The sequence below is a fragment of the Adiantum capillus-veneris genome, chromosome 28 (assembly GCF_014529385.1).
Source record: "Adiantum capillus-veneris isolate H3 chromosome 28, ASM1452938v2, whole genome shotgun sequence".
NCBI lineage: Eukaryota > Viridiplantae > Streptophyta > Polypodiopsida > Polypodiales > Pteridaceae > Adiantum > Adiantum capillus-veneris.
This window is the reverse complement of record NC_140958.1, coordinates 84,493,614-84,502,710: the sequence shown is the minus strand read 5'-3', so window position 1 is coordinate 84,502,710 and position 9,097 is coordinate 84,493,614. Positions and strand designations below refer to the sequence as shown.

Below are 9,097 nucleotides of genomic sequence, written 5' to 3'. Positions count from 1 at the left end.
AATGATAGCTCATAGATCGTCATCTATCAAAAATGATGTAGGATAAGCCCTTTTTGAAGCAAGCTACTAACTTGGGGAAATAACTGGGGTTTGTCAGGCTTTAATTAAGTCATGTGTCAAGTAGAAGCAGTATGATGATTTACATAGCACACAAAAGATAACAGTGGCAAATGTGTCTTTAATCACCTTGATGCAAGAACATGATATGCTCAATGTTAGTCAAACCAACCTTTATAGGGTTACATATCTTGTTCTTGATGAGGCGGATCAAATGCTAGACATGGGTTTTGAACCTCAAATCAAAAAAATTATCTCCCAAATTCGGCTTGACAGACAGACTTTGTATTGGAGTGCAACTTGACCTAAGGAATTGTCAAGTAGAAGCAGTATGATGATTTACATACACACAAAAGATAACAGTGGCAAATATGTCTTTAATCACCTTGATGCAAGAACATTGATATGCTCAATGTTAGTCAAACCAACCTTTATAGGGTTACATATCTTGTTCTTGATGAGGCGGATCAAATGCTAGACATGGGTTTTGAACCTCAAATCAAAAAAATTATCTCCCAAATTCGGCTTGACGGACAGACTTTGTATTGGAGTGTAACTTGACCTAAGGAAGTTGAAGATTTAGCTAGACAATTTCTACAGAATCCTTACAAAGTTTTCATTGGCTCACAAGATCTAAAAGCCAATCATTCAATTCTACAGATTGTAGGAGTTGTTTCTGAGAATGAAAAATACTCAAAATTGGCACATCCACTGGAGCATGTGATGGATGGAAGTAAAGTGAACACATTCATGGAAACAAAACGAGGTTGTGATCAAGTTACCAGACAACTTCAAATGGATGGATTTGCAGCTTTATCTATCCACAGTGATAAGAGTCAAGATGAACAAGATTGGTTTCTTTCTGAATTTAGATCTAGAAATAGCCCTATACTGACATCAACATATGTTGCAGCTCGGGGCTTGGATGTGAAGGACATAAAGTTCATCATCAATTATGATTTTCATGGATCATAGTTCTTGTTGTGGTTTGACAAAAGTATAAGCAGTGGAGCACAAAAAAAGCAAAACAATAATAGAGACCGCACCGACATTGACAATTAGGTCATGTCAGGAATGACATGAATGTTATGAAATGATGCAAATTATGGTTAAAAACATCATTTATAATGAGTAGCTATTCTAGTTGCAGAAACCGCGGTGCAATTGCACTTCTAGATTGTAAATACAAAGCCATTTGACCCATTGAACTCTATTTTTGGTTTAACCTATGGTAGCCTTAGTATATAAGGTACCTAGGTAATTTTGTAAAGAGAACTTTATCTTAATCAAAGTTTTGAGCGGCCGTGTGTGAGAGAGAAAGAGAGAGAGCATGAGATTCATCTTGACGCTACTTCCTGTTCGTTCATCACATTGGAGATTCGACTGCACCATTGCGAAAGGCTCGGAGCTACGCAACAACGCTAAGCATTCCTCGCAAAATGGAGCACGCGTACTAACGCATCTACGAGCTATTTGTGGTCATAAGTGTATCAAACAATGTCTGTTTTTTTGCGTGCATGTAGTCATTAGAATCGTGGGCAACATAAGCTACACATAGGAACTCATATATTTCAGTTTCGGGCACTTCTAAAATTTTTCTCTGTCCTCATACGTGTTTTCCCCAAATGGGTTGGAGTGAGGACTTTGAGTGTAGAGGCTTTGGGACAGGTGTGTCCTAGTGAGGGGATGGTGTTCCTTAATTTTCGTACGATTTTGGTATGATTTGGTGAGTTTCCTTCCGTTTGTGTGCATGTGGGTTGGGTGGTGTAGTTGAGAGCTGTGAGATTCTTGATCGCGGTTTAGTTGGCCTTCCACAGTGTTGTATGTGTGGGATGGTCTCATCCTGACAAGCTATAGAGATTGCCTCTATGCACCTATCGTGTCATCTGTGTCCTCGATTGACGTTATGTTGATCTAGGTAGTGTTGCATGTACTTTAAAGGTGGTGTGATTCGCTCCCGCAATAGAGAGTGATAGCAAGGAGAACATAGGTTGTTCCGGGCTGATTTCTTTACACAAGTATATATTGAAAACACTTTAACCATGCACATAATTCAATGAGAATAACCAATTAAGATTGAAAACTCGATGAGCACCTGATTTTCTTGGAGCCAATCCCACCTCCAAAAGGACTTGTATTTTAACCCTCTCAAAAGAGAGCTTTGTTACAATACATATGTGTGCTCTTGCAGAACCTTGTTTGAATCAAGAAGATGGTTTCTTCAAGATTCCATGGTATAATCCTTCTCCCCAAACCCTAAACTTTCATCAGCTGGGCATTGCATCCATAGCCAAGAGCTTGAGCACAGAGTCCATCTCTAGAGCTCCCATGAGAGAGAGAGAGAGAGAGAGAGAGAGAGAGAGAGAGAGAGAGAGAGAGAGAGAGAGAGAGAGAGAGAGAGGAGAGCTTGCATTTCCAACTTGGGCAGTTGAGAGAGAGTGTGAGAGGACCAAGGTGGGACCAAGAGCTTAAAAAATGCAACGATGCAAAAATGCCACTAGTCTTAAGATAGAATGCTTCACACTTGACCAAACACCTCCTACTGCAATTCAAGCATGCTCCAACACTTATCCCTCTTGCCTTACATGATAGAGCTTTCCTAATCTCCCCCCCTCCCCCCCCGCTTCTTGGGACTCATCTTGGCATGTGGAGACACCACACACACTTGTTTAAGTTCACACAAAGCAAGCATGGGCTACCTTGGACATGTTGACTAGTTAAGCTTAGTAAACAAAGACTAGAGTCAAATTACTAAATGAGGAAGATCTGAGCTAACCTTAGTCTTTAGATTTTCCCTTCCATTTAATTAAAACCAAATTGATGTGTTCTATTTCATAGATGAACTCAACTTTCTTGAGTTTCTCTATCTCTTCCTTTATCTTTTTTGCAAACCTTTCATTGTACATATAGGGTCTCTATCTACTTGGCTTGGCATCATCTCTCATGGGAATAGTGTGTGGAAAAATTTCAAGATCTACTCCCTTAAGTTCTTTGTATGACCATGCAAAGAAATCCCTATACTCTTTCAGAGTTTTGATGAAGATTTCTTCCTCTTTGTGAGACAAGTCTGTAGCTATGTAATTGATCCAACTTATTTCAAGTAGAGATAATGGTTCTCCTAGTCTTGAATGAGCTGTATTTGGCTCATAAAAGATCATCCCAAAATGCCTTGATTTTGTGGTAGAAGATTAGGTATCCATGTGGAGGTTGTAGGACCCTTGGTTGTGATTGGCTTTTGCTGGCTCGTGGTCATGTCTACTTGCTTTTGGATGGAGCCTTGTGCTACATGAATGATCTTTGTTGTTCTAGGTTGAGCTACTACTTTTGATAACCATATTTGAGAGTTACCTTCATAAAATCCTTGTGCTTTGAGTAGCTTGACATGAATCATTATGTCTTTGTTGGTCAGGAATAGGTACCCATGCCTGCCACATTGCTTGTTTCTTTGAAGGTCTCTTCTTTTTGCCTTTTTTTAATTGCTCTTTCTCTTGATTGAGCTGTTTGTCTTTTGTTGATAGCTCGATGTTGTCTTTGTAGAACTGTTCTCTTGAGGTGAGTAGGTCTGGGGTATTACCTTAGGGTTTTTGGCCCAAATATGAGTTCTTCCTTAAAAGTAGCCTTGAGCAGTGATTGACTCATTTGATGCTACCTACACTATTACATGTGGTTGGTGAGGTTGAACTTGTGCTTGGTGTATCCAAACTGGATCTTTGACTTTGATGTGCGCTTTGGATACTAACACATTAGTGCAACTAAAGTTGGTCAATGCTACAAGGAGTACAATTCAGGGTTATGTGTACTCTCAAGGTGATGCCAAGAGAATAAGGCAGCTTTGAAGTTCAGTGGCAAGCAAAGGGCAGATGATATGTATGATTTATGTGTTTTTTTGAGCCAGAGTGCTCTGCCATGTGGCCTATCAAAGGTGGTTGGTAAAAGTGTGGAAAGTGTAGGAATGGAAGTGTGAGTGGTGGCCCTCAGTATGATCTAGAAGCTGGTCAAGATCACTCCTCAATCAGAGTTATGGAGTACAAGTTATTGCGGCTTGAAGTTTGAAGTGGTTTGCATACCCTTTCCAAAGTGGGCAGTAACAAATGGTAGATTAGGATGGAAGTGAATGCATAGTCTTGAAGTGCTCAACTTACTTATAGTGCATGTCGGTCTTTTCGGATCGGCAATTGGAGTTCAAAGGCCAATTGGTGAGATACTGATGATTGAAGTTGGAGGCAATTGCTGACAAAAAGGTACCAGATGACTTTTGTTCAAATTCGGGTACATTGTTCAAGATCCCAGTGATGTCAAAATGTGTCAAGGTCCAAAGGGCTTGAAGTCAAAACCATGAACTTCTATGGTGGCTTTACAGGATGGGAATCTGACAAACACATAGGAAATGGAGTGGTTTTGAATGTGGGGAAAAAAGAGATTTTTAAAATACATATGGCACCTACTTTTTTTGATGTTGCAAGGGTGAGGCCACCCGGTGCTACCACGTGGTACTTCAAAAGGTCCCACATAGGGGACGATGGGCATGGAACCTTGCACGGAGCTCACATTACCTATAATGGACTATTGCATGGCATTGGGAAACAAAGCGATGAGGGAGAGCTCCCTTGTGGTGTGGGCTATGGTGGGAGCTTGCGGGTACTACATGGATGGTTGTTGGCATTGATGGACGGTTTTGCATCGTGATGGTGAAGGTGGCAACTTGGTATGGAGTTTGTTGTGCATATATAGGCTTTATCACACGGTGCATTTGCAGGGGCCCCCTTCTTTAATTGAGGGTATAAAAATTGGTATTCTAGGGGCTAGTAGTGTCGACGCTACGGTTCAGAGAAAGGGCGTGCTCCCATAGTGGTGTGATATGCCAAAGATATCAACAAAGCGGTGGTTCACATGAATATATGATAAAACGAGCCAACAAGTGGTTGATAAAAATAGGGAGTTGCCAAAAATAGGTAACTTGCTCTATAAGGGCTGTTTTTTGGCACTTTCGAAGAGTTCTCAGAGAAGGAGAATTGCAGAGTTGCCATAGAGAAGGAGTGAAGCCAGAGGAGAGCTCTGAGGAGCATTGTACCTGTCTTCTTGATTGAATCAAACCCACAATCCCCTTATTGTTGTCAACCCCCCTCCCCCTTCTGCTCTCTGCTATCTAATCTTTTGTGGTGCACTGCCCGTGTGTGTGTGTGTTGGTGATCCCCTTGGGCTGTTTTTTGTGTGGTGTAAAGAGTGAGAAAGAAAGAAGTGTTGTACGCTGTCAACATGTGTGATTGAAGCTATGTTGTGTGGTTCAAGACTTATCAAGGTGTGGACATGCTTGTTGATTTGGTGATTTAGAGTTCATGTGGAGCAAATCTCGTTGATTTGAGTGGATTGGGGTGTTGTGATCATCCTGGGCTATAGAGAGGCAATTTGGTTGTGTTTTCGAGTGTGTTTCCATTCCCCCTCTCCATCTTCTAGTACCCCCACTTAGGAGAATCTAATTGCTCCTAATTGAAGGTGAAAGGAGGATTTTGGTGATGCTAAATGTGCAATTTTTTAGAGCAGGTGCCACTGAGAAGATGTGGTTGGGTTTTCCAAATTTCAGTGGGGTTGAAGATGTGAAAAACATGACTACAAGATTATAGACTATTTCTACTAGAGAGCAGATTGTTGAGAGAAGAAGTATGTTACAAGTTTTTCCTCTTCTGGTTCGTGGTACAACAAAGATATGGTACAATGGGTTGCATGGTGAAGAAAAGGCAAATTGGGAAAGTTTGGAAGCGGCCTTTTGGAGAAAATTGGTGGCACTTATGTAGTTGGAGGAAGTAAAGCACATGCTAGGTGGTTTGAAGCAAAGCTTGGATGGCGACTTTTGAGCGTTTGAGGGGGAGTTTGAAACTTTTAACTTATAAAGGTAACTGCTGCACAAAATGCTGCTTTTTAAAAGTCAAGAAAGTTTATGGATTGCCTACATGAGGATGTTCGAGATAAGGTAGAAGTGGATGGACCTATGGTGTATGAGGAAGTGGTGATTTTTGCAAGAGGTCAGACCAAGAAGATTTTGAAGAAACAGCAAGCTAGGCAGAGTTTGTCAAATGTAATGGTGCCAAGGCTAGTTGAAGTGATGGAAGTAAAGGCAAAGCAGATGATAGAGAGTCTACCAATGCGAGAGGAGCAGTGGGTTCTTTGGTTGCAAAGAGACGGGGTTGTTTCTATGCCCAAGATGCTAGTTAAAGAGATTTTAGCTGTTGAAGAGGTGCCAAAGACGCTAAACGAGGTGGGAAGTGTACGGTCAAGCTTAGGTATGGCAAGTCAAGTTCCATTGGTTTGTGCTAGGGATCAAAGGTGAGGTTCGCAAATGAGGTTGAAACATTAGGGTTTCTCATTCATGAAATAATGATTTCTCATGGGTCGTGGCATATACGATGGTTCAATAGGAAAAATATGAACTTTGCATGGGCCTTGTAAGAATCCCTTATTTTAAGGGATTAAGGCTAATTTTGTGTAAACTTTGGGGGACAAGTGTATTTAATAGGATACTTTTGAGTAGGATTCTCTAGCCTTTTTTTAGGGCCATCTAGGCTGTGGTTATCCTGGAGGTCCCTTTCTCTCTCTAGCTCTATCAAAGTGAAGGGAAAAAGGTATTGTGGCATTAACTACTCCCTTCCATCCCTTTTCCATGCCACATCATCAAAAACGTGCATGATCCTAAGATAAAAGATGATTTTTTTTCCAAAAAAATCAATTTTCACCTTTTTTTTTCTCAAAAATTCATCTCAACCTATATATATATACATATCAAAAAAAGATTTTTTTGAATTTTTTCTGGACTTACACTCACTAGAAGGCCAATTTTTGAATTTTTCTTTTCCCTTCAAAAAAATAACTCTCTCCCTCTCCTCTCCCCCTCCCTCTCCCCTGCATCTCTCCTACCTCTCCCTTTTCCCCTCTCTCTCTCTCTCTCTCTCTCTCTCTCTCTCTCTCTCTCTATACTTCCCTCTTCTCCCTTCCATTTCCTTTTCCTTTTGCACCCTTAGGTTTAGCAACCATAATTCTCAACAATATGACAAACCATGCATCCCGCACACCATAAGTGTGTAATACTTGATTTCCCATAGAGTTTGGATCAAAAGTCACACACATGGGTGACCAAAGATCATCACAACAATGCCGTACTATGGGCTGACACCAATGTTGATCATTGGGTGGATGTAAGTGATAGTCTATACACTCTAATTCATTTTATATTGTCTTTCTTTCTCTTAAAATGTTCAATTCAAATTTTGAACCAATTTTCACCAAAATCTCCTATGTGTGTATATGTGTATACCCAACACAGACACACACATGCACTCACTCTTCTCTTTCTATTTCATTGTAGAGCTTGCATAACCTTATAATCTTTGACATGATAAACCTTAAACACCACTTTTCCTCTAGAACAACCTTACTTGTTACATCTTGCAGGTAGGTGCTTAGAGGTAGGTAATCTCATCATTATGTATATTTCAACATTGTTTATTCCTAGTTGAATGGAAATACTTTGCGAATTTGTACATCACATACTTAGAAAGTGTGTTTATCATACTGCTTGCAAATGTTAAATTCATACATGTTTTTGTTTGAGTAGGTCTCTAATGCATCATGGTACAAGGTGACCTCTTACTATGTTAGTTGAGTGGTGGTGTTTGTAAACAATGGCTCAAGGAACTGGCATACCATGAATCTTTTATGGCGGCACAAAGCTCTTCTCAAGAAATGTAGCTCCCACTACACCAAGAACCATTGTGCTAACATGAAGAGATTCCTAGTAGGACAATACAACAACTTTCCATCAGCCATATGTTAGAAAGCAAGAATTTAGATTTCTCAACTTGTGAAATGTTGCTAATGAAGCAGGATATAGTCAACATCCCCAAATTATTCCATCTTGACAAAGGTTATGATCCACATTAATAAGAATAACCATTGATATTTAAGCTACAATCCAAATATTGCTTGAATTTCTTCATGGTGGAGTGATTAAGACTTTAGACGTTGTTGGACGCATTTTTGACACCCCGTTTTTTGTAAATTTGTACATATGGACATGAAGCCTGATGTCAAAAGTGTGTGTGGGATTTCTTTTTGTGGGGTGTTTAGCTTGCTTTAGCAAGTACATGTACATGCACTACAAGTCGCTAGTTTAGTGACACCTGCCAGGCTGCTGTAAGTGCCCGTGAGTGAGTTTTTTTAAGGGAGACTTGTATATGACTAAAACTCATGTACAAACTTAAAAAAGTTCAGCCAAACTGTAGAAAATTTCAGGTTTGAGCTCGTTATGCCTTCTTGATGGTTTTTGTTGTAGTTTTTGCCCTCACCTTGCCTACTCTACGTGTAGTCGTGTCGGGACAGCTCCCTGTTCGCATCAGTTTTGCATGTAGCGGCATGTAGATTCAAATTTGGTCATCTTCAGATTTCTCGCCAATAATTTTTCAATCTTTCTCTCAAGATTTAAAGTGCCCCAATTGGAGTTGTGCTCTTCAGGTAACGACTAGTTCTCTGCAGGGTTATGGCTATGGCAGCCTAGTGGCAAATTGTGTACAGGCAGATTGGGAGGGCATGTATCTATGAATTGTGGAATTGATGTTGAAGTTGTGGGTTTGTGATGTTCAATGGTGAAAGGGGAGGCCCTTGTCTTCATACGCATTGGTCGGTGTGTGCTGTAAATCCATGCTTTGGCAAGGTTTTGCTCGTCTGTGGCATAGTCTCTTTGGTAGGCGACGACCAGTAAATTCCCAAGGGGACTACTCTTGTTGGATTTGTGGTGTTTCAAAGGGATTTTCCAAAGATTTTGGTGTTCTTGTAGTTCTTTTTCAATGCTCTTGGGTGACATCACTATAGAAGTGTTCCAGTTTGTTTGTTTCCCAACACTGTTTTCTTGCCCGTCACCGAGGAATCGGTTCAAGTTACCTTCAGTTTACAGGTTTTGGAAGACATGGAATTTAACTTTCCGGAGTTTAGTGGAAAATCAAATGAAAGTTCCAAAGGTTTCATTGAGAAAATGGAGTTTGCTTGCCTTCTT

The 9,097-nt window shown here is 40.4% G+C and overlaps 1 pseudogene; it reads left to right on the top strand.

Moving 5' to 3' along the window:
- The first annotated feature begins 462 nt into the window (after positions 1 to 462).
- Positions 463 to 2,007, top strand: LOC147420792 (DEAD-box ATP-dependent RNA helicase 20 pseudogene; annotated as a pseudogene).
- Positions 2,008 to 9,097: the final 7,090 nt, after the last annotated feature.